This window comes from Delphinus delphis, chromosome 5 (genome assembly GCF_949987515.2).
Source record: "Delphinus delphis chromosome 5, mDelDel1.2, whole genome shotgun sequence".
Taxonomy (NCBI): Eukaryota; Metazoa; Chordata; class Mammalia; order Artiodactyla; family Delphinidae; genus Delphinus; species Delphinus delphis.
In genome coordinates this window covers 102,720,290-102,747,687 of record NC_082687.1, presented here as the reverse complement: position 1 = coordinate 102,747,687, position 27,398 = coordinate 102,720,290, and the positions used below count along the sequence as shown (strand labels likewise).

General features: G+C 38.0%; 1 protein-coding gene across 4 annotated transcripts in view; it reads right to left on the bottom strand.

Moving 5' to 3' along the window:
- STK32B (serine/threonine kinase 32B) overlaps positions 1 to 27,398 on the bottom strand; it is a 342,630-nt gene that overhangs the window by 122,911 nt on the left and 192,321 nt on the right. The gene's annotated exons all lie outside the window — the stretch shown is intronic.

The window sequence follows — 27,398 nt, the reverse complement described above, 5'->3', positions numbered from 1 at the left end:
ACGTGAGATAATGAGATGGTTGTATTTTGAGCCACTAAGGTTTTGAGTGTATTTTCCCCCCAAAGCAACAGAAGTTGCACCTAGACCTTTTAAGGGCTGAAGCACCAACATAAAAACCCTGAGAACGGCGTTAAACAATTGTACACTAGAATCACGTCATAAAATGTCGTCACGTTCCATACAGAACCATGAACTGTAATAAGGGCATCACAGAATGACAGGATGTTGTCTTGGAGGCTTAGATCTGTGTCTCAGATCCTCGACTATTAGACCTGGGCCACCCAGGCCATCCCCCTTGTTCGACAGAAGAGGGAAGAAGGGCCTCAGTGAGCCACCGTCAGGGTGAAAATAAGACTCAGAACCCCCACTCCCATCGAGCTCTTACAACCACACACTGCTGAGATGCTGCTGTAACATGTACTTGCTGTGTTTCCCTGACCTGGGCATGCAGCCCTGAGGAGGGAGCCCGACTCGGCCACAGGAGAGGTGACAGACCATGTGCTTACGGGATGAGGGATTCCAGGGGTGGAAGGAACCTTAAATGCCATCTAGCCCCACCCACCCTGTATTACAGAGACTGGGATCCAGAGACAGAAGAAATGGCTGCCCGAGCGTCACAGTTCTCCTTGTATGTCTCACCTGCTGTTTATACGGGTCGGGATCAAAGCAAGGAGGAGGGGGGTGATATATTGTGACCCCTAACTGTAAATTTACCAGATGTTTACAGAGTACCTGTCCTGTGACAGGCATTGGGTGGTGTGCTGGGGACACTGGGACAAAGTAATTGTCCTCACTCTGAAGGGGCACACAGTCCCCTAGGAGAGAAGGGCTAAGTCAACAGTCAGTGGTCATGCAGGGGGACAGGGGCTCTAGAAATCTCTCTGGGGTGCAGTGGGCATGTGGAGGGAGGAAGTCAGCTCTCCAGCAACTGAGGTGGGTGGAAAGGTCTTTGCAGATGAAGGGTACCCTGGGTCTGGGACACACAGGGACTGTGACCCAGACAGAAGGACAGCATGAACCTTCTGGTGCTGGGAGTCCAGGACTCTGTAGGGTCTTGGGGACAGCACCTCCCATCCCCCCAGTTTCAGCATCTTAGCCACTGACAACCCAAGGGTGATGATGCAGACCAGCCTCTTCCATTCTCTTTCAGGCTCACTTCAGGGCTGGAGCAGTGGCTGCCTGCCCAGGCAGGAAAGAGGTGGTCCAGGGGCTTGTGGGGGTGTCCAGGGCCGCCTGGAGGGCACCAGCTGGACTTTATATTTGGTTCAGGACAAGTATGAGCTGTGTGGTGCGTGATCACTGCTTCAATTGATGCACTGCAGGAGTTGGATGCTCGAGAAGAGGTTAAAAAATAAAACTTGCCCAGGAACCTTGCCCAAGGTAGGCTCCCAGCCTGGAGGCACTGGCCTTTTCCAGACACTACTTTTTCTGGGTGGACTATCTGGGCCCATGCGAGGATGGAGAGAATCAAACAAAGATGCTCTTGACACACTGGAGCATGGAGCAGGTAACCACGGGCCTCTTTAGCTAACTCTGTAAAAGCCACGCTTCAATCTGTCTTTCAGCATGGTCATAGCCATCTGTATTAACCTTTTCTCGTTCATGGGAATTTTAAAATAAATGTATCTTGTTTCTTGAAAAACTCTGACTTTTGTTGGAATTATGTTTAATTTACAAATTAAAGAGAATTAGCATTTTTACGATGCTGGAACTTTCCAACCTTTCCATGAACATGAAATATCTATTTATTCTGGTCTTCTTTTTATGTTTGTCAATAAAGTTTTATAATTTTCTACTTAAGGGCCTGGCATGTATGCATTTTTTTATGACTTTAACTTTTTATTCTATATTGGAGCATAGCTGATTAACAGCGTCGTGATAGTTTCAGGTGCACAGCAAAGCGACTCAGCCATACACGTACATGTACCCATTCTCCCCCAGACACGCTTCCCATCCAGGCTGCCACATAACATTGAGCAGAGTATTCTGATATTTTAAAATAAATTTTATTGCTATTGTGAAGATAATCTTTTTAAGTAAGGTGCACTAAATGGTCATTGCTAGGGGAAAATACATTCCGGAATTGCTAATGTTTATCTTAAATCTAGCAGCTTGGCTGACTTCTTAGTTATTAGTTCTAATACCTTTCATATATTTTTTTCCACTTATTATATGAAGATGATTACGTATTCTACAAAAAACTCCCATGTTTATACTCTTGCGATCCTTATGCTGTTTACTTTTTCTTGTTTTATTTTACTACCCAGGACCTCCAGTAAAACATTGATTATAAGAGGTGATGCTGGGCATTTTTATCTTGTTCTGGAATTTAGTAAACTGTTTCTCCATTAAGTAAATTGTTTGCTGTAGATATTTGATGGATATCATTTATCCAGTTAAGAAAGTTGCTTTCTAGACTGCTAAGAATTTTTATCGGATGGGTTCAAAGGTTTTATTTTATTTTTTTTACATTAAACTGTCTTTGCATTTCTAGTCTAAACCTTACTTGATAAACACACATATATATATATATATGTATATCTATATACATATATATGTGTACCTGTGTATTATATATAACATATATAATAATAAATAAATATATAAGTATATATTTATAATATATATTTTAATTTATAACATATAATATATATAATATAATAATGTATAATAAATATATATAAGTATGTTATATATAACATATACTATATATATGTGTGTATATATATATATATATATATATATACACATATATATATATATATATATATATATTTTTTTTACTGGGTTCAGGTTTATTCATTTAGGATTTTTGCATCAAACGTTCCAAGTGACACTGGCCTATATTTTCCTACCTTTGTCCTGACCCTGTTTTGGTATCATGGTAATACTGGCTTTGTATGATGAAGTGATTTTGTTTTGTCTATGTTCAAGAAGAGTGGGGCTTCCCTGGTGGCGCAGTGGTTGCGAATCTGCCTGCCAATGCAGGGGACACAGGTTCGAGCCCTGGTCTGGGAGGATCCCACATGCCGCGGAGCAACTGGGCCCATGAGCCACAACTACTGAGCCTGCGCGTCTGGAGCCTGTGCTCCGCAACAAGAGAGGCCGCCATAGTGAAAGGCCCGCGCACCGCGATGAAGAGCGGCCCCCGCTTGCCACAACTAGAGAAAGCCCTCGCACAGAAACGAAGACCCAACACAGCAAAAATAAATTAATTAATTAATAAACTCTTACCCCCAACATCTTCTTTAAAAAAAAAAAAAAAAAAAGAAGTGTACAAGAGACATCATCTGCTTGTAACAAGTCTGGTGTCAAAACGCCCTCCATTCCCCCACTTACGATTCACCTGGGACTCTCCCCCCTCACTTAAGGCACACCTGCTGCAGCCGTCTGATGACTCCTGCTCCCCCCTCTCAACAAAAGATGACAACGTGACTAGAAAGTTTACGCGCATCCTCTGGCCACTGGTGTTGGTTCATCAGGCCCCCTCAGAGTGCTCCTGGGGTCAGTGTGTGGATGAGGACCTTGCTCTAGGTGTGCTCGGCTAGAAGCTGTAACTGAGGCTGTCTAGATCCTGTGGCCCAAAATGAAGATAAGACCCATCTGTAGAGTGAAGCTGCAGAGAGTCAAGCAGGGCTGAAGGGCTGAAAACAGAGAGAGGCCCTGCTGGAGGTGAGGGCTCCAGCCTGGGCGGAAGAGCGATCTGTCCCTGAACTTCCTATTTACATGGGCAATGACTGTACTTTTTGATTTAAGCTACTTAACACTGTGTTTCTGTCACTTGGAATTGAAAGAGTCATCTGATGCATCTTTCCACGTATTTGCTACTGGAGATAAGGGTTTAGATGCTCAGAAAGAAACGACAGGAATCGGCTGTAATACGCTCCTACAGACGCTCAGTTTGTATTCTAATAGTTGATGGACTATTGAAACGCTGTGTTAATGACCAGTGAGTTCTTGCACCCTCAATCCACAGCTAAACTGTCAAAGGGAATCTCATTCAGTATTCCATCAGAACTTTTTGGAGGAGCAACATGAATTTTCAGGGGAGAAACTTGCAGACCAGAATGAATTCTAAAGAGAAAATCCCAAATGCAAAGATAGCGATAATTTAGGCAATAACTCAGATTATGGATTTTTCTCATTGCAGATCCATCGTCACCCTGGGCCATGGACCCTACATTCTCCAGGAGACTCAATGTTATTATCAGAGAACAGAGAATGACCTTGCATTGATCTCTCTGTAGTTTTGTGCCGTTCCACAGCTCTGTGCCATTGCCTCTTTTGCTTCTTATTGGACTGGAATTATAATTATGTTCTCATGATGCCGTTGCATATTGTCATGGAAATGATGGAGATCACAAATGAAAAACCTGCACTTGATTGCAGTAATGCTGACCATGGAGAAATCTGGATAATTAGGCTCAATATGCAAGATCAAAGAAGGTCAGGAGCTGGGATGGCATCAGTCCTGGCCTGGACATTGACATACGCCAACATGAAGAATCCAACATCCTTTGGGTTTTTAAAAAAATGTATTAATTTCCTACCTTATTCCAAAACGGACTAAAAGTGACTTGCAAAATACATATAACAAAGTACAATTAAAAATAAGTAAGCCACAGACCAAGTCAAAGAATAATAAAGGAATACAAGAAAATGGTTGCAGGCAAAAATGCCCAAAGAACTTGCCTGCTTGCCTGAAGTAGGCCATCAATGCATTTCTAACCTTCCCAGCAACCAGAGCAAAGTGAGAATCATGACCAGCTTCATGATTCAAGGGTCAAAGTGAAAAAACAAATCAATTGTTTATTTTTATGTTTCATTGTTTATTGCTGGTGCAGAAGCCAGAGAGAAATCTCTCCCACTGGATTCTTATAAAGACGACATTTTGTAACGTGGTGATCAGTGAGCTATCTAAAATAGCTCTGAACAGAGTTGCAAGTTTAACGGGATTTTTGTATGATGTTCCTCAAGATAGACTGAATGCATCCAAGTCCAATTCCGTTAAAGCAGTGCTACATGGGGCAACAGCAAAGTGGTCTGGGCATCATGCTCACAGGTGAGCTTTCTTAATAAAAGAGATGCTGGTGAATGGCCCCAGGGACTACTTCACAAATATGAGCTCATGCACACACCAACAAACACCCAGTAGGCTTCTACTATGCATCCAGCCCTGTGCCAGAAGCTGGGATTCAGTGGGAGGAGTTGCCCCAATAGGTCACCTGAGTTTGTAATAATCACAAGGGGTCTGGAGTTTGATGTCCTGTGCCAGGACAAGTGCTCCCTGATGATCCATTGCTTCATTTCCATTTTTTGCCCTTGGCCATGGACTTAACAGTCCCAAAGACACTCATTGTTGTCACTCTCTCATCCTTACCTGCTCCCTCACAATGCTCCCTAATCCCACCTCTCTACTCTTATCCATCATCCCCTTGCCAGTTTAGAGCAGTGGTTTCCAACCAGGGTTCCAGTGGGGACATCTGATGACATCCGGAGACATTTTTGGTTGTCACACTGGAAGGGATGCTACTGGCATCTAGTGATTAGAGGCCAAGGATGCTGCTAAACATCCTACAATGAACAGGATGGCCCCATGACAAAGAATGACCTGCCTCGAATGCCCAGTTAGAGCATCTCCAGCGCTCCCTCTCACTTCATCTCGCCTTGCCCAGTACCTGGTCTCTTCAACCAACCGTGTGTTATTAATGGCTGGGGAGGCATGGAAAGGAAAGGGACCTTCTGCAGGAAATCCTAAACCTTCTTTGTCTTCCAGCAGCGCAATGCCACTTGACCACTGGAAACAAATGCCTTTCTCTACTTTTCCTGAGGCAAAAGGAGTCAACTTCCCAGAGAGGACTCCGTGGGATGGTCATTCTGGAAGCCCTGGCAGCAGGACAAGCCATGTGTCTCCAACATTCATCTCCTCTGTCCTTAATCTGTCCATCCACAGGGACGAGGAGCCGAGCGTCTCCTAAGACCATTTTCTGTCCAATTTGATCTTCGAGGGGGAGCAGATAGAGAGGGGAGCTCACCCACCATGCTCACTTCCAGCGATTCTCAGAGACTTAATATCCAGCAAGAGAGGAGCTAGAAATACCCTCTAGACTAAGAAATCCAATAATGGGATGCTGGGCCTTACGTTAGCTCATGTCAGACAAATAAAAAGGAGCTTATCAAACCTGAACTGTGCTTGATACGTATGCCTTTAATAACATGCACAGTAATAAGCTGTTTTAAAAATTTTTAATTTGACTTCAACCACAAAAGTCATCAAGCCATTCAAACACGCTAGCCCTCACTGTTCTCACGCTAGGCTGATTCTGGCCCTGTCTCTGTCCCAGGAGATTACTGGTTAGTTTCCATCTGCTGCCTGTTAGCCAAGTGTCGTGAAGGGGAGACTCTCAAATGCCATCCAGCTCCCCGGGCCAAGGTAGTTTAGGGCAGGAGAAATTGTGGGATGATGCAAAGGCAAGACGCAAGTCCACGGCCCTCCCCACCTGCCAGCTACACAGTGGGATTTGCAGACCCTCAAGTGTCATCTCTTTGTGTCAGTGCAGGACACTGTTCTTGTGGCTTAATGGTTTAATTTATAGATTAAATCTGTGCTCACTTCTGCTTACTTCTAAAAGTTTTGCGGTGTCTAACGAAGTAAGACTGATGGATGCGATGGAGAGGAAAAATGTGGAACAAGGGAGAGGCGAATGTTTTGTTCCCATGGACAAACTGATTGTGAGCATGGTTCAACCTCCTTCACAGGACAGAGCAACAAAGGCAATGCATAACAGACAACCCACTCTCACTGTCTGATTGAATGAGATGGAGCCAAACATCTCCCCTTGGGCTAAATTCCAAAAGAAATGTATAATTTGCATTCTTTACAAAGAGGAGGCATGGAGTAAGAAATAGGAAGCAAATAATGGTAACTCACACTTGTGGAGTGTTTCCTATGCACATTCCAGTATTCATGAGAGATACTGGTCTGGTTTTCTTTCACTGCACTGTCTTTTAAAAAATTATTTATTTATACAGTAGGTCTTTGTTGGTTATCTGTTTTAAATATAGCAGTGTGTACATGTCAACCCCAAACTGCCAATCTATCCCTTCCTTCCACCTTCCCCCCGGTAACCATAAATTCATCCTCTAAGTCTGTGAGTCTGTTTTTCTTTTGTAAATAAGGTCACTTGTATCATCATATTTTTTTAGATTCCTCATATAAGTGATATCATATGATATTTGCCTTTTTCTGACTTACTTCACTTAGTATGATAATATCCAGGTCCATCCATGCTGCTGCAAATGGCATTATTTCATTCTTTTTAATGGCTGAGTAATATTCCATTGTATGTATGTACCACATCTTGGTGGACATTTAGGTTGCTTCCATGTCTTGGCTATTGTAAACAGTGCTGCAATGAATACTGGAGTGCATGTATCCTTTTGAACCATGTTTTTCTCTATATATATGCTCAGGAGTGGGATTGCTGGATCATATGGTAGCTCTATTTTTAGTTTTTGAGGAACCTCCATATTATTCTCCATAGTGGCTGTATCAGTTTACATTCCCATCAACAATGTAGGAGGGTTCCCTTTTCTCCACACCCTCTTCAGCATTTATTTTTTGTAGACTTTTTAATGATGGCCATTCTGACTGGTATGAGGTGATATCTCATTGTAGTTTTGATTTGCATTTCTCTAATAATTAGTGATGTTGAGCATCTTTTCATGTGCCCCTTGGCCATCTGTATATCTTCTTTGGAAAAATGCCTGTTCAGGTTTTCTGCCAATTTTTTGATTGGGTTGCTTGGTTTTTGGATATTGAGCCACATGAGCTGGTTGTAAATTTTGGAGACTAATCCCTTGTTGGTCACATTGTTTGCAAATATTTTCTCCCATTCTGTGGGTTGTCTGCAAATCAATCAGTGTGATACACCACATCAACATATTGAAGAATAAAAACCATTTGTTCATCTCAATAGAGGCAGAAAAACCTTTTGACAAAGTTCAATACCCATTTATGATAGAAACTCTCCAGACAGTGGGCATAGAGGGAACATATCTCAACATAATAAAGATATATGACAAACCTACAGCTAACATCATACTCAATGGTGAAAAGCTGAAAGGATTTCTTTCCTCTAAGATCAAGAACAAGACAAGGATTTCCACTTTTGTCATTTTTACTCAACATAGTTTTGGAAGTCTTAGCCACAGCAATCAGAGAAAAAAAAAAGAAATAAAAGGAATCCAAATTGGAAAAGAAGAAGTAAAACTGTCACTGTCTGCAGATGACATGATACTATACATAGAGAATCCTAAAGATGCTACCAGAAAACTATTGGAGCTCACCAATGAATTTGGTAAAGTTGCAGGATACAAAATTAATACACAGAAATCTGTTGCATTTCTATACACTAATAAAGAAAGATCAGAAAGAGAAATTAAAGAAACAACCCCATTTACCATCACATCGAGAAGAACAAAATAACTAGGAATAAATTTAACTAAGGAGACAAAAGACCTGTACTCCAAAAACTATAAGACGCTGATGAAAGAAATTGAAGACAACACAAACAGTTGGAAAGATATACCATGTTCTTGGATTGGAAGAATCAATATTGTTAAAATGACTATTCTACCCAAGGTAATCTACAGATTCAGTACAATCCCTATCAAATTACCAATGGCATTTCTCACAGAACTAGATCAAAAAATCTTAAAATTTGTATGGAGACACAAAAGACCTCGAATAGCCAAAGCAATCTTTTTTTTTTTTTTAAATACATTTATTTATTTATTTTTGGCTGTGTTGGGTCTTTGTTGCTGCGTGCAGGGTTTCTCTAGTTGCGGGGAGCAGGGGCTACTCTTTGTTGCAGTGCACGGGCTTCTCATTGTGGTGGCTTCTCTTGTTGCGGATCATGGGCTCTAAGTGCGTGGGCTTCAGTAGTTGTGGCACATGAGCTCAGTAGTTGTAGCTCATGGGCTCTATAGAGTGCAGGCTCAGCAGTTGTGGCACATGGGCTTAGCTACTCCGTGGCATGTGGGATCTTCCTGGAGTAGGGCTCAAAACCGTGTCCCGTGTATTGGCAGGTGGATTCTTAACCACTGCACCACCAGGGAAATCCCCCAAAGCAATCTTGAGAAAGCAAAACGGAGCTGGAGGAATCAGGCTCCCTGACTTCAGGCTATACTACAAAGCTACAGTAATCAAAACAGTATGGAGGTGGGTCAAAAAGGATCTTGCTGTGATTTATGTCACAGAGTGTTCTGCCTATGTTTTCCTCTAAGATCCTTTTTGACCCATCTCCTAGAGAAATGAAAATAAAAACAAAAATAAACAAATGGGACCTAATGAAACTTAAAAGCTTTTGCACAGCAAAGGAAACCATAAACAAGACCAAAAGACAACCCTCAGAATGAGAGAAAATATTTGCAAATGAAGCAACTGACAAAGGATTAATCTCAAAAATTTACAAGCAGCTCATGCAGCTCAATAACAAAAAAACAAACAACCCAATCCAAAAATGGGCAGAAGACCTAAATAGACATTTCTCCAAAGAAGATATACAGATTGCCAACAAACACAGGAAAGAATGCTCAACATCATTAATCATTAGAGAAATGCAAACCAAAACTACAATGAGATATCATCTCACACCAGTCAGAATGGCCATCATCAAAAAATCTAGAAACAATAAATGCTGGAGAGGGTGTGGAGAAAAGGGAACACTCTTGCACTGCTGTTGGGAATGTGAATTGATACAGCCACTATGGAGAACAGTATGGAGGTTCCTTAAAAAACTACAGATAGAATTACCATATGACCCAGCAATCCCACTACTGGGCATATACCCTGAGAAAACCATAATTCAAAAAGAGTCATGTACCAAAATGTTCATTGCAGCTCTATTTACAATATCCAGGAGATGGAAACAACCTAACTGTCCATCATCGGATGAATGGATAAAGAAGATGTGGCACATATATACAATGGAATATTACTCAGCCATAAAAAGAAACGAAATTGAATTATTTGTAGTGAGGTGGATGGACCTAGAGTTCATCATACAGAGTGAAGTAAGTCAGAAAGAGAAAGACAAATACCATATACTAACACATATATATGGAATCTAAGAAAAAAAAAAAGTCATGAAGAACCTAGGGGCAAGACGGGAATAAAGGCACAGACCTACTAGAGAATGGACTTAAGGATATGGGGAGGGGGAAGGGTAAGCTGTGACACAGTGTGAGAGTGGCATGGACATATATACACTACCAAACGTAAAACAGATAGCTAGTGGGAAGCAGCCGCATAGCACAGGGAGATCAGCTCGGTGCTTTGTGACCACCTGGAGGGGTGGGATAGGGAGGGTGGGAGGGAGGGAGACGCAAGAGGGAAGAGATATGAGGACATATGTATATGTATAGCTGATTCACTTTGTTATAAAGCAGAGGCTGACACACCATTGTAAAGCAATTATACTCCAATAAAGATGTTAAAAAAATTAATTAAAAAAACTTGGAAACTGTAACTTTGCTAAATTCATTTGTTCTAGTCGTTATTTTTCAGATTATGATTGATTTTTCATATAAACAATCATGCCATTTAAAAAAGAAAAAAAAACCAGTATGGTACTGGCACAAAAAACCAGAAATATAGATCAGTGGAACAGGATAGAAAGCCCAGAAATAAACCCATGCACCTATGGTCAATTAATCTATGACAAAGGAGGCAAGACTATACAATGGAGAAAACAGTCTGTTCAATAAATGGTTCTGGGAAATCTGGACAGCTGCATGTAAAAAAATGAAACTAGGACATTTGTTAACACCATACACAAAAATAAAATGGATTAAAGGCCTAAACGTAAGACTGGATACTATAAAACTCTTAAAAGGAAAACATAAGGCAGAACACTCTTTGACATAAATTGCAGAAATATCATTTTTGATCTGTCTCCCAGAGTAATGGAAATAAAAACAAAAATAAACAAATGGGACCTAATTAAACTCAAAAGCTTTTGCACAGCAAAGGAAACCACAAACAAAATGAAAAGACAATGCACTGTCTTTATCTGCCTTTGGTATCAGGGTAATACAAGTTCACAAATTGAATTGGGAAGTGTTCATTTCTCTTCTGTTTCCTGGAAGAGACTATATAAAATTCTTTAAATTTAATTCTTTAAATATTTGTTATAAGTCTCCTGTGAAAGTATCTGGACATGGAACTCCATTTTTCAGGAGCTTTTAAATTATAAATTCAATTTATATAAAAAAGATAGAATTAAGTTAATTTTTTCTTGGTTAAGTTTTGGTAGTTTGTGGATTTTGAGGAATTGGTCCATTCCTTCTAAGTTGTCAAATTTATGAGTATAAAGTTGTTCACAGTATTCCTTTATTATCCTTTTAATGGCTGCAGAGCCTGTAGTGATAGCTTCTGTTTCATTCCTGATTTTCTTAATTTGTATCTTCTCTCAGTTTATAGTTTTCAGTCTTGCTAGAGTTTTATCAATTTTTTTTGAAGAACCAGCTTGTTGTTGCAATTGATTTTTTTTCTATTGCTTTCCTCTTTTCAATTTCATTGATTCTACTCTATTGTTTCCTTCTTTTTGTTTGATTCGGGTTTATTTTTCTCTTTGTTTTTTAGGTTTTTGAGATCGAGACTAGATTAATTTGAGACCTTTCCCCTTTTCTAATGTAAGCATTAAGAGCTATAAATTTCCCTCTCATCACAGCTTTAGCTGAATCCTACAAATTTTGATATGCTGTGTTTTCATTTTCATTCACTTGTATGTATTTCTATTTCTTCTGAGGCTTCTTTTTTAACCCAAGGATTATTAGAAATTTGTGTTTAATTTACAAGTATCTGGAGGTTTTCCTGTTGTCCTTCTGTTATTGAGGTCTAGTTTGGTTCCATTATGGTCATAGCACATACTCTGTCATGACTTCATTTTTAAAAATTTGTTGAGGTTTGTTTTATGAACCAGGAGCCAGGTAAATCTTTGTGACTATTCCATGGAAACTTGAAAATAAAAAGTACTTTCTGTGTTATTTGGTGAAATGTTCTGTAAATGTCAGTTAGGTACTCTTGGTTATGGTGGTGTTCATTCTTTTATATCTTCGCTGACTTACTGTCTAGAAGTTCCATCAATTGCTAAGAAGTCCCCAACTATAATTGTGGGTTTTTCTATGTCTCCTTTCAGCACTATCAAATTTTGTTTCATGTATTTGGAAACTATGATGATGGACCCATTTATAACACATTATTTGAATCATTTTAATATAGTATACTATATCATATTACCATGTATATATTTTATATTTATAAAGTTTATTTATCTATTTCCTACTGAGAGATAAATTTCAGCACAATTGTTTTTACTTTTCCCTTGTTACAAGTGATGCTGCAATGAGGCTATTTACATATTTCTTCCTGTGCTCACATGCACAAGATAATTTATTAAACAAGCATGTATTGAGCACCAACCATACGTTGGACACCGGTCTAGGTGCTTTGGATACGTAAGTAAACAACAGAAATCATGTCCCTCTCTATGTGGGATTACGTAAAGTGAACTAAGCAACTAGCACAGTGGGTAGCACACAGGAGGGCTTAGGGGGAGCTGGTTATAAGAATGAGTGGCTAAATGAATAAAGCTAACATCCTGATGTTAAACATACTGAGTGATAAAAGTGTATCACATCCTTACTCTTATAATCCTTACAGTAACTACAGAGGAATACACAATTATACCTATTTTACTAAGGTCCAAACAGGCACCTTGAGAGTGTAGCTTACTTAACATCATACACTTGATTGATTTTTTAAAAGGAAGAGGGACATTTTAACCAATGGCAAATGGAAAGTTTTTCAGTAAATGTTTCTGCATCAGTTGTATATCTATGTGGAGAAAAATGAATTCTGACAAAGACCACATATCATACACATCTATCAATTTAAGATGGACTGTAGATCTCAATGTGTAATGTAAACTGAAACTTCTAGAAAAAAACATGGGAGAAGATCTTCATGACTTTAGGATAGAAAGAGACTTCTAAACAGGATATTAAAAGCACTGATAAAAAGAATGCATTGATAAATTGGATTTGATTAAAATCAAGAACTTCAGTTCTCAAAAAACACATGGAATAAAAATGGGGCATAATGTTAACAACTGGGGATATGTTTAAAGTATATAAGTATCTTGGTAATATTTTTGCAATTTTTGTAATTTTGAAATTATATCAAAATAAAACTTGCCAACACACACACACACACTGACATCCAAATGAGATTGTTTTAACTTAAAATATTAATTGTTATCCTCAGGGCAATAAGTAAGAAAATAACTCAAAGATATGTTAAAAGAAACAAGGAAATTAAAAGACTATGCCAGAAAATATTTGTTTTACACAAAGGACAGCAGTAGTGGAGGAACAGAAGGGAAAAAACATAAGACATATAGAAAAATATAGGAAAGTGGTACATGTAAAATACCACCTTATCGAAAATTACATTAATGTAAACACTCTAAACAATACAATTAAATTGCAGAGATTGTATTGTTTTTAAAAAATGATCCAATTCTATGCTATTTACAAGAGACACATTTTAGATTCAAAGAAATAATTAGGCTTAAAGTAAAATAAACATACAAACAGTAATCAAAAGATAGCTGTAATGACTATACCATATCAGACAAAATAAACTTTAAGATAAAAACTGTTTCTAGAGACAAAGAAACATATTTTAAAATGATAAAGAGTCAGTCATTCAGGCAGATATATAGATAGATACACACACACACATATATATCTTGTTACATATATATCATTATAAATTATAATATATCTTCTTATATATGTATGTATAGGTATATACATATATATACACACATAACAAGTTTTTATATATATATAACAATTATGGTAGAATTGTAATGTTGGCTTAATATACAAAAATCAATGTTAATACCATATGAATGGAGTAAAGGACAAAACCTACATGATCAGGTCAATAGCTGCAGAAGAAGAATTTGACAAAATTTAGTGCCCTTTCATGATAAAAACAGTCAACAAACTAGGAAGAGAAGGGAAATTCCTCAACCTGATTAGGGTCATTTATGAAAAAAACACAGTCAAATCAGGCTTAATAGGGAAAGACTGAACGCTTTCTCCTTAAGATCAGGAATATGACAACGATCAGCTCTCACCACTGCAACTGAATGTTGTCCTGGAAGCTCTAGTCAGGACAATTAGGAAAGAAAAAGAAATAAAAGGTAACTAGATTAGAAAGGAAGTAAAACTATCTCCATTCAAAAATTACCTGATATTGTATATAGAAAATTTTAAGAAATCTATTAAAAAAACTTTTTAGAACTAATAAATACATTCAGTAAGGTCACAGGAAGGAGAATCAATAGACCAAAAAAAAATCGTATGTATTTCTGTATATACTAGCAATAAACAACCTGAAAATGAAGTTAAGAATACAATTCCATTTAAAATAAAAATTATTAAAACATTTAGGGATAAACTTAACAAAATAAGTACAAGACTTTTACATAGAATACTACAAAACATCAGTGAAAGAAATTAAACAAGACATAAAGAAGTGAAAATGTTCATGGATCAAAAAACTAAATAGCAATATTCCCCAAGTTCATCTACAAATTCAACGCAATCCCTATCAATATTCCAACTGCAGCTTTTGCAGAAATTGCAAGCTGACACTAAAATTCACATGGAAACAAAAAACACGAAATAACCAAAACAATCTTTAAAAAGAAGAACAAAGTGAGGGATTTACTCTAACATTTTCAAACTTATTACAAAGCTATAGTAACCAAGACAGTACAGTACTGGCATAAGGAGAGACACATAGATCAATGTAACAGAACTGAGAGTCCAGAAATAAACCTTTACTTTTATGAGCAATTGATTTTGATAAGAATGCTAAGATAATTCAATAGGGGAAAGAGGTCTTTTCAACAAATGGTGCTGGAACAACTGAATATACGCATGCAAAAGAATGAGGCTGAACCCTTACCTGTCACCACACACAAAAATTAACTCAAAATAGATCAAAGACCTAAGTGTAAAGCTAAAAATTTAAAACTCATGAAAAATAACATAGGTGTAGAGCTCCATAGCTTGATTATTGAATTAGGCAAAGATTTCTTAGATATTACACCAAAAGCACAAGTAACAAGAACAACAACAACAACAAAATAGATAAATTGGATGTCATGAAAAGTAAAAACTTCAAAGCACACTGTCAAGAAAGTGAAAAGACAGCCCACAGAATAGAAATTATTTGCAAATCATGTATATTATAAAGAACATTTATTTAGAATAAAGAACTCTTTCAACTCAACAATAAAAAGACAATCCAATTTGAAACTGGGCAAAATATTTGAATAGACATATCTCCTATAAGAAGATAAATACAAATGGCCAATAAGTAGACGAAATGACGTTCAACATCATTAGTTATTGGGGCATTTAAATCAAAATCACAGCAAGATACAATTTCATGCTCTTTAGAGTGGCTCAAAAAAAGATGGACAATAGCACGTACTGACAAGGATATGGAGAACCTTCATACGTTGCTGCTGGGAATGCAAAATGGTATATCCACTGGGAATAACAGTCTGGCAGTTCTTCAAAATATTAAATAAAGAATAACCATATAACCCAGCACTTCCACTCCTAGATATATACCCAAGAGAACTGAAAACATATGTCCGTCCACACAGAAACTTGTGCACGAATGTTCATAGTAGCATTATTTATGATAGGCGAAAACTGAAACAACCGGAACGTTCAGCAGCGGATGAATGGATAAACTAAATGCAGTAAATCTACACAACGGAAGATTAATCAGCCATCAAAAGGAATGAAGTACTGATACATGTTACAATATGGGTGAAACTTGACGTATTATGCTAAATGAAAGAAATTAGTCACAAAGGCCATACATTGCATGGATTCCATTTTTACAGAATAGGCAAGTCCACAGAGACAAAAAGTAGATTAGTAGTTTCTAGGGACTGGGGAGTATAGGAAATAAAGACTGACTGCTAATGGGTATAAGATTTCTTTGAGGGGTGATGGAAATGTCCTAAAATTAGATGGTGGTGATGGTCATACAACTCTGTGAATGAATTAAAAACTACTTAATTGTGCATTTAAAAAGGGTGACTTTTATAGCATGTGAATTTATATCTCAATGAAACTGTTACCAAAAATAGCAATATACACAACCTAAAGTAATTATACCCCAATAAAGATGTTAAAAAAATATATATATACACAACCATGTTTAGTGTACTAAACCATTTGTGTAAAAAGTGGAAGAACATTTTATAAATAACACATATATTTTCATAAAATATATGTGTTATTATACACATTTAAAAGATTCTGGAATTATATTTATAAGACTGACAACTGTGATCTGGGCAGGATCACTAGATGGCCTGGTTTCAGAACTAGAAGAGGGAATTTTCACTATATACTCTTTTGTATTATGAATCATATGAATATACCTATTCATTAGATTAAGTTCATCCATTTAAAGTGAAAGAAAAATGTGCAAGCGATTTGAAGAGGTGCTTCAACAAAAGGGGGGATATACAACTGGTATATATACAAAATATACAAAGAGTTCAGCGTCATTAGAGAAGTGCAAATCAAAATGAAAATGTGGTTTCTCATCACACTCAACAAAGTGGCTAAAATAAGAACTACGGACAATACCATGAGTTGCTGGCTGTGTATCAGCCCTGACTCTCATACACTACTGATGGGAGTGTAAACTGGCCAAACACTTTGGAAAACTATTTGGTAGTATCTACACAGGCTGAACATAATCCAGCAATTTCTTTCCTCTGTATATACCCAGCAAAAATGTTCACCTATATACACCAAAATACATGCACCAAAATGTTCCTACCAACAGTATTTGATTGAGTGTGTTAGTTTTCAGGGATACCATGACAAATTTACTCTCTGACAATTCAGCAGGGTTGGAAGTCTGAGATCAAAGTGTCGACCTGAGGCCCCTCTCTCTTGGGCTTGAAGATGGCTGTCTTCCCCATGTGTCCTCACATGATTGTCCCTCTGTGTGTGTCTGTGTCCAAATTTCTTCTTCTTATAAGGACATCAGTCAGATGGATTAGGGTCCACACTGATGACCTCATTTAACTTTAATTACTTCTTCAAAGACCCTATCTTCAAATACAGTCACATGCTGAGGCTCTGGGAGCTTCAACACATTAATTTTGAGTGGACACAATTCAGCCCAAACAATGAGTCTGATATTTAACCACAGATTCATTTGCCACTTGGGCCTTCTCCTCTATGCACTGCCTGTTGTTGTTCATCGTCCATTTATCTATATGGCTGTTTGATCTTTCATTAGTTATTTGTAGACACTGTTTACATATTGGAGACTAACCTTTTGACATGTGTCTATGCTGACAATACCTTCTCTCAGCCAGTGCTCTGACTGTTCACTTTGTTTCCTGCTATTTCTATGCATTAGCTTAAACTTATTAATTGTGTCTTACTAACTGTTCCTTTGATCTATCTCCCCATGAGACAGGTGAGTTAAAAGTCTCTCACCAAATATTTGACTTCTTATTTTTCCTTACGATTCCAGCAATTTTGGCTTCACATACTTTTCAGTTTTATATCAGCCTACAAGTTAAGAGACGTGAATTTTCCTGCTCATCATTTTGTAGTTTATCCTCATTATCCTGAAAAAGAAAAGGTTTTTTTGCTGTGACATCAATTTTGACCTATATTCTTTTCCTGGCCTATCTTTTTCCATCTCATTATGTACAGTTTTTCACTACCTTCATGTTTTTTGCTGTGACTCTTGTAAATAGGCCATGCATAGATTTTTAAAATATCTGAACTGAGAGTTTGTTTAGTGAGTTTAGTATGTTTATATTTATTATAGTGACTGACTTTTTGAATTACAGTTATCTTTGTGTTTAGTGCTTTCTGTCTACCATACTTTTTTCTTACTTTTCTCCCCTTCATATCTGCCTTCAAGTTCATTGACTGAGTTTCTTTAGTTCCCCTCTTGGCTATGTACCCTATTTCTAAACTTTTAGCGCTTACATTTAAATTTTAGTGTCTGGACCTTACTTAACATGGTATTGAATTAAACAATATTTCTACTTTCTTTTTAAAAAACATACAAGTAATATGTTTTACTTTGATCACCTCTTCTTCCATATCTGTTATGTTACTGTCACCTAGTCTTCTTTAAACCTAGTTTTTAGAATTAAATTTTATTTATCTTAACCTTGTTCTATTTTTGGTCACTTAAAAGTATTTCAGACAAAGAATATATATATGTATATTTATATATATGTATAAAACACGTGTACCTGTGGTTTGTAAATAAGAATTAAATAAACTCTATAGCTTAATAAACAGACCTGATTCTGGGAAGATGGTGGAGAAGGAAGCACCAGGAATCTCTATTCCCACCTTGACAACAATTGCACTGGTAGAATCTGTGTGATGTAATTATCTTGGAACTCTGGAGTCTGATGAAGGTTTGCAACTTTTAGGGAAAGGCTTGGATTGAAGTTAATTATGGTCAATTTCAGCTCTTAGTAGGGTAGTAGCTACCCATCCCTCACCTCCAAGCCCCAGAGCAGGCAGCTGTGCATGTATTCCAGGAGCAGCTTGCACACAGCTTGCAGAAGCCTGGGTGGGTGAAGAGGACCCTGTTCTTCAAATATTGGAGATCTGTGACCTGACTGCTAATTGTTGCTTCTGATCACAGAAGTGCAGACAAAGAGGTGGGTGACCATTGTTGTTGCACCTCCCCCCATTGTTGTGAACCCTGCCCCCACTGGCCGAAGTGACTTTCAGGAGACTTAAAGGGCTTGTGCCCTTTCCACCCCACTTTCGTTTCACTCTTTTTCTCTTTGGGGAACTAGATATTAATGACTAGTACATTTAAAACCACATATATGGGAAAAATTAGAAATTCACCATGCATGCACAGGGAAAAGCACAGGCTCAGAAAAAAATTGAGAAGATCTAAAGTTTACACCTCAGACTGATCCTTGGCACAGACACAATATACAACAATCAAAAACAAAAGCAAAGGGGCTTCCCTGGTGGCACAGTGGTTGAGAGTCCCTAGCGATGCAGGGGACACGGGTTCATGCCCTGGTCTGGGAAGATCCCACATGCCACGGAGTGGCTGCACCCGTGAGCCATGGCCGCTGAGCCTGCACGTCCGGAGCCTGTGCTCCGCAACAGGAGAGGCCACAACAGTGAGAGGGCCATGTACCGCAAAAAAAAAAAAAAAAAAAAAAAAGCTAAAACAAAAAAATCCTGAGGAAGGGAAAGAATCTGATTCCTGAGTTACCAAATTATTAGATTCAAATGTCCAGTTTTCAACAAAAAGGCCACAAGCCATAAAAAGAAATGGGATAGTATGGCCCGTTTGAAGGAAAAAATAAACCAACAGAAACTGTCCCTGTAACAAGATCTGATGACAGATTTACTAAACAAAGACATTGAAATAATGGTTCTAAAGATGCTCAAAGAAGTAAAGGAAGCTGTGGAGACAGTCAAGAAAATGATACACAAATAGCATGGAAATATCAAAAAAGAGATAGAAAACTTAAAAGAAACCAAAACGAAATTCTGGATATGAAAAGTATAGTAACTAAAATGAAAAATCACTAGAGGGATTTAAAGGCAGATTTCAATGAGCAGAAGAAAGAATCAACAAACTTGAAGATAGGACAATGGAAATTATTGAGGCTGAGGAACAGAAGAAAAGAGATTGAAGAAAAGCAAACAGTGCATAAAGGTCCTATGAGACACCATCAAGTGGACCAACATACACATTGTAGGAGTCCTAAGAGGAAAAGTGGGAAAGAGGCAGAGAAAATATATGAAGATATAATGGCTGAAAACTTCCCAAATTTGAGAAAACACAGTAATATAAACATCTAAGAAGCTCAACGAACTCCAATAGGATCAACTCAGAAAGACCCACACTGAGACACATTGTAAACTGTGGAAAACCAAAGACAAAATCTTGAAAGCAGTAAGAGAGAGGCAACATGCCACATACAAGGGAACCTCAATAAGATTATCTGCAGATTTCTCATCAGACTTTGGAGGCCAGAAGTCAGGAGGCTGATATGTCCAAAGTCCTCAAAAAAACCCTGTCAACCAAGAATCCTATATCCAGCAAACAGTCCTTCAAAAGTGAGGGAGAAAATAAGACATCCCAAATAAGCAAAAGCTGAGGAAGTTCATTACCCCTAGACCTGCCCTGTAAGAAATTCTCAGGGGAGTGCTGCAGGCTGAAACAAAAGGACACTAGACAGTAACTTGAAGCCACAGGAAGAAATAAAGGTCTCAATGAAGGTAAATACATGGGCAAGTATAAAAGCTATGGTACCAACAGCTTGTAACCCCACTTTTCATCTTCTCCTGATTTAAGAGATTAATACTTTTTAAAAAAGCAATTATTAGTCTAAAAGTTAGTATTATTATAACTTTAGTTTGTAACCCCATATTTTATTTTCTACATAATTTAAGAGACTAATGTATTTTTAAAAATATTAGTTTATGTTTTTAGATGCACAATGTTTAAAGATGTAATTTTGGGACATCAAGCACTGAAAGGAGTGGGGATGGAGGTGTAAAGGAGCAGAGTTTGTGTATGTTATTTAAGTTAAACTAGTGTAAATCCAAATTAGAATGTTATAATCTTAGGACGTTAAATTTAACCCCCATGGTAACCACAAAGAAAATAGATATAGAATATACACAAAAGGAAAGAGATGGGAGCTTGAACATTTTACTACAAAAAAAAAAAACTAAACACAAAAGAAGACAATAATGAAGGAAACGAGAGGCAAAAAGCTATAAGGTATACAAAAAACAAATAGCAAAGTGACAGAATGAAATACCACCTTGTTAGTCAGCCTCAAAATGGAAAGAAATTCTGACATGCTACAACATAGATGAACCCTGAAGACATCATGCTAAGTGAAATAAACCAGTTACCAGAAGTCAAATACTATATGATTCTACTTTTATGAGATACTTAGAGTAGTCAAAATCATAGAGACAGAAAGAAGAATGGTGGTTCCAGGGACGGGGGAGCTGGTAATGGGGAGTTATTATTTAATGGGTATAGATTTTCAGTTTTGCAGGACAAAAAGAGTTCTGGAGATGGATGGGGGTGATGACTGCACAACAATACGAGTGTACTTAATACCACTGAACTGTACACTTAAAATGGTTACAATGGCAAATTTTATATACGTATTCTGACAGAATAAAAAAATAAAACAAAAAATAGAATCTGACTGATAGCACCTAAGTCTTTGCAGACGTCTCTTCAATTACATCTTCCTCTATCTCCCAGATGGAACTACTTAATCTTTTTAAAAAATTTATCCTTGTCTTACTATTTTATAGATATACAGTCCTACATGTATCTGAAATGTGTTGCTTGGTTTAGCATAATTTAAAATATATACAATGATATTTATTATACAGCAGTACTTCTCTGTAATAACATAGGTAATATATATTCAAGCTCTGGTACTTGTAAGGTGTACACTTGGGGTCTCACAGTCACATGTGAAATAATTTTTTTCTTTCCAGAGCCCATTAGAGACTTCCTGGTTCTCTCCTTTGCTGATGAACATTGTTCCTGGTTGACTTTTCAATGAAGGCACAGCCTTCGGAAGGTTCCCAGTTTACGTGGAGGTCTCAGTTCATACTCTCTGTCTTACATTCGCCCAAGGTCTAATCTTCTACCTCTTGGGTGCTGAAACCTAAGTGCCAGTGTAACTGAGATCAGCATCCTCACCTGTTCCTGGGCAGCTATAGTGTCAGCTCCCATCCTTCAAGCTCTGGTTTTTGGTGGCCGCCTTACTTTTGGCACAAGAAGATTTTCCTTTCTTTCAAGCTAAGTTCTGTACTCAAAATAATTTAAAAAAATACGTTTTGTCCCATGTGTCTTGGTGTTCTTACTGGGAGGCTTTTCATGTCCTATACTAGAGCGCTGCTTTGCCGGAAGTAGAAACTGCCATGCAATCTTGAACGGCAGCTCTTTTAGTCAAGCCTCACCACCCCTGGGACTCTTCATCAATCACTCCATTCACCTCGCCGCTGGCCAGCAGCTAAGGGCACAGCAGAGTATGGCTTCTTGATCAATCGCTCTCACTTAGGGCATCTTAAAGATGGTGGATATGCAGTAGAGTGTCACATCAAGCATTAGAAACAGTTCCTAGGACGCTCACTTATTAATTCATTGCACAAATAATTAAAGAATACCTGCTGAGTGATAGGCAAGGCTTAGTATAGCCAGAAATATTTTTATTGATGGCCAAAGAAATGTTTAAAAGATCCAGATTACAGGTTGTCAGTAACATACAATCTTTATACATTTAAAAAAAAAATCTGTGTATCCTTTTCAAATATGAAAGGAAAAATACTATTTAAAGGCTCCGGAAAATGTTGGCCATCCAAACACTAAAAAGACCATATATGGGTGAGCCACGGAGATATAAACTTTGAGGTGCAGCTCTTTATAACATCTTTTTTTTCTTTGAGTAAAACACCTCCCGTTAATTTTCACATCACAGCCAGGTAGGCAGGTGAAAACGGATTTATCCACTTGTTATAAATGGAGAAAAAATGGGTCTGAGAGTGTACTCATAAGCAAACGAAGCTTCATGCTTCAATTTCTTGACTTCTGCGTTAGCTGATCCATAGGCACCCCACTAAAATTGCTACTGATTGTAATGTTCTAAGGTGTCTAAGGTAATTTAAAAACAGAATGAATTGGCTGGGTAAAAAAATAATACTCCAGACAGCTTTCTTGTCCCAGAAATGACCTGTTCTCTAATAGTTCTTCCATTGCCCTGTACTGAAAATTAAAAGTGAGATACACACTTGCACAAACAATGGTTCAAACTAAGCATATTCAAGTCAATCCTGGAATGGGCATTGCTTCTCTCTGCACTCTACCATCTACAACACAACCATCCTACAATGCCAAATGGAATATGCTTGCTATACTCGATCGTAAAAAAAACCCCCACAATAAACAGGAACAAAAACAAACAAACCTGTTTGGCTTTCAAAGGCTCCATGTTTATCACAAGGATTTGGAGTTGGAGAGAACAAACTCAGTGAGACAAAAGATCATCTGGAGCCATCCGTCTTGGTTCCAAAGTCTGGCTCATATTTAGTGGGAACTAGTCCAAATGAATGGCAATTAAACAAGTATTTACAGAGTGCCCTCTATACGAGTCAGTCAGTCAGTGAGGAAATTGGAAAACCCCGCAGGCTCCTGTTCTCACTGTGAGGCAATTTGGTGCTGCAGAAAAGCACCAGAGCTGGGCATTTGGACAGCGCAGGGGTGGAGACCATGTATTACCATTTGCCAGCTGTGCCTCTCTGGGCAAGTATCTCAAGTCATTGAGCTGCATTTCCTTTCTTTCTAATATGATTATTGTAAAAATAATAAAATCATGGGTTGTTATGAGAAACACATGAGAAGACGCATGGGGAAGCAGTTTGAAAAATAGATGTAATTACTATTCCATTAAAATAATAAATGAAAGAAAAAGAATCTGCTTGTGTTTTAAGTCCTTTGGTTTTCTTCTCAGCCAAGAAGTTGCTACATGATGTACAACAACCCTTTCAGTGAATTTCTTCAAGATTAGATATCGGAGACTCTGGAAACATCAAATTCTCTATCTTCACTCAGCAGCCTGGGGGGAAGAGCTTGGAATGGAACCTTTGCATGGCAAGGATGGCATAATAAGAGAGGGCTCCTGAACTCCCAGAAGTAGGATGTGCGTTCTAATAAGTCTGTATATTTTTTAAAAGCATCAAAACTTGATAAAATTTCCTTTAGAATGTGGGCTGTGTTCTCACTTTGTTCTTAGGTGAAATGAGGTGCTTTGGGGAATCTACAACAGAAGACAGAGCGATGTGCTGGAGCACCTAGGAGAGTTGGGGTGACTGATGTGTGACTGAAAAACTTGTTCTGTTTAAAATGCTAAAAAGTCCTCATGAGGCTCCTCTTGACTTCTCAAATGTGGGCCCTGCCTTTACTTCGAGCCCACCATCCTCCTCACCCCACCAGTGACCTGGGCCGCAGCCATACTCAATGTGAATGACTCAATGGTGGTTCTTCCTACAGGGGACCCTCCCAGAACGTCTCAACTCAGCCCTAAAGGCCCATTCATCCCTCCATCTATTCATCCAATGTTTCCAAAGCACCCACTGGACACCAGCCATTGCAGAAATTGATGGGGATACAATGGTGACAGTCATGGATACAACATCAGAGCTACAATGTGAAGGGTGGACATGAGATAGGAAGCAAAGGATTCATGGGGGTTCAGAGGTATGGCAAAAGGGTAAAGCAATCCTGGAAGACACTGTACCTCCTCTGAGAAGCCTTCTTCTTATTCCCCTCACAAACTGGGTGAGAGAGCAACCAGACATGAACCACAGTAAGATGTTTGCATTGAAATTGATTTGTGGCAGTTTTAAATAAAACAGAAACAACAGACTCTTGGAATCATGACTGAAAAATAATTGTTTACTATAAAATATGATGACAAATTGGAACAGAATCAACTCATTCACATTGTGATAATGAAAGAACATGAAGGCTAGATAGGCAGTGACTAAGTTGAAACTACATCACTGCTTAATATTATATAATTGGTTCACTTGTTTTATCTGAATATAGTCTGTGCCCCCCATTAGAAGGGGACTGTCCTTAGAGGACAGAGGCCTTGTCAAAACTCAATTGACCATATATTTGTGGATCTATCCCTGGACTCTCTATTCTGTTCCATTGATCTGTCTGTGTTGATACCAATACAATACTGTCTTGATTACTGTATATTTATAAGTCTTGAAATTAGTTTTGTAACTACATTCTTAATTTTGAAAGTTGTTTTGGCTATTCTAGGTGCTTTCCATTTCCACATATATTTTAGAAGCAGTTTGTCAATTTCTACATAACAGCCTGCTGGGATTTTGACTGAGATTGTCCTGAATCTGTGGATCTATTTGGGGAGAATTGACATCACAGCAATATTGAATTTTAAGACCCATGAGCAAGGGATATCTCACCATTTATTCACGTCTTCTCTCAACAGTGTTTTGTAGTATTCCATGTACAGGTCTTATACATGTTTATTCAGATTCGTCTCTAAGTATTTCATATTTTTATGTTACTATAAATCGTATTTTTAAAAAATTCAATTTCCAAATGTTTATTGCTAATACACAGAAATACGATAAATTTTTTATATATTGACCTTGTCTGGAACCCTACTAAGTTTGCTTATTAGTTCTAATATTTTTTATGAAGATTCTATCAGATTTTCTATATAAACAACATCATCATATCATTTGCAAATAAAGAGGGTTGTATCCATCCTTTCCAATCTGAATGCTTTTTTTTTCTTCTTTCATTGCCTTATTGCACTGGCTAAAACCTCCACTATAATGTTTAATGGAAGTAGTGAGAGTGGATATTCTTGTCTTGTTCCAGATTTTAGGGGGAAAGCTTTCAATTATTCTCCATTAAATATAATGATATCTACAGGTTTTCTGTAGATATCCTTTATTGGGTCGAGGAAGTTCCTTTCTACTCCAAGTTTGTTAAAAGTTTTTACCAGGAATGGATGTTGGATTTTGTCAAATGATGTTTTTGCACTGATGGAAATGATCATGTTTCTTCTTTTTTAGCATGTTTATATGGTGAATTACATTGATTGCTTTTCAAATGTTAAACCAATTTTGAATTTCTGGAATAAATTTCACTTGGAAATGATGTATTATCCTTTTTATATATTATTATATTTGATTTTCTAGAATTTTGTGAATAATTTTTGAATCAATGTTCCTGAGGGTTATTAGTCTGCAGGTTTCTTTTCTTGTAATGCCTTTGTCTGGTTTTCATAACAGGGTAATTTTAGACTCAAAGAATAAACTAGGGAGTATTCCCTCTATTGGTATGTCTTCAAGTTCACTAACCATTTCTCCTGCAATGTTTAACCTGCTATTGATCCCATCCAGTATATCTTCAACACAAACATTTAGTTTTCAACTCTAGAAGTTCAATTTAGGTCTTTTTTATATCTTCCATGTTTCTACTTTACTTTTTGAACTTATGAAATACAGTTATAATAACTTTTAATGTCCTGTATGTTTCATACAATTTTTCCCTTCTTTGGTTGTTTCAGGAGGGAGGATAAATCTGGTCTCCCTTTCTCCACCTTGGTCAGAAGTGGAAGCCCTTCGCCTATATTCTGCTACAGAGTAGATTTTGCAAAAGAAATGCTGATGGAATTAATGACTATGGAATGTTCTAGGTGCCAAGAATGCACAGTGAACAGGACAAAAAGACCTCTGCGCTCATGAGCTTACAGTCTAGTGGAGGATGACAGTCAACTAACATAATGGAAAAAATAAATATATAAACGAGACAATTTTAGATAGCGTTAGGCAAGTGAGGGTGATCACTAGGGACTGGAAGACAGCGGGAAAACAACCTTATAGATATTGGTCGGGAATGCATCTCTGAGGAGGAGGTGACCACGTAGCAGTCACGGGGAAGGGTACTGCAGGTAGAGAGATCCACAGGTACAAAAGTCATGAGTGGGAAGTGAGCTCAGCACACTGCAGTGCAGAATGAGGGCTAAAGTGGCTGTCATGTAGTGAGAGAGAGAAGTGGAAGGCAGGGGCCAGATCTGATAGGGTCTTACACATCAGGGGTAAGGTGTGGAGCAGAGTGGGAAAACTGCACCCAAACACACAAAGAAATATTAAAGTGAAACTTTCTTTACATCCCTCCCTCTAGAAGGATGAACAACAAACATCAGAGAAATTGGTTCACCTTTCCTTGTATCTGCAGAGTGTGTTCAGCCCACAGGCTGCTGGCAATCAGGATGGAATGGTTCCTAAACCTACTGCTGTCCTGCACCTCATCCAAGGCATCCTCCCACAGCACCACCCTAAGCATTGCTGGCAAACAATTCCCGCGGAGCCCATAGCCATCCTCCTCACTCCCTGGCCCCAAAAAGGAAACAACAGAGCTGCAAGTTGTTTGGCAGCTGCCACATTTCCTTCCAGACATGATAGAGCATAGAAATGGATGAAGTATTCAAGTGTTCTCTTTGCATGAGAAAAAGTGGTACAAACAGTATCTCTTTAGAGTGGGTTGCCATTTACAATAATAAGCGGAACCATTTTTCAGATTCCTTCCCCCACATTCTGGTATAATTTGTTCTCTCCATATTTGGCTTCGAGAAATACATAACCAGAATATCTGAAAAACTTGATTTATGTCCCAG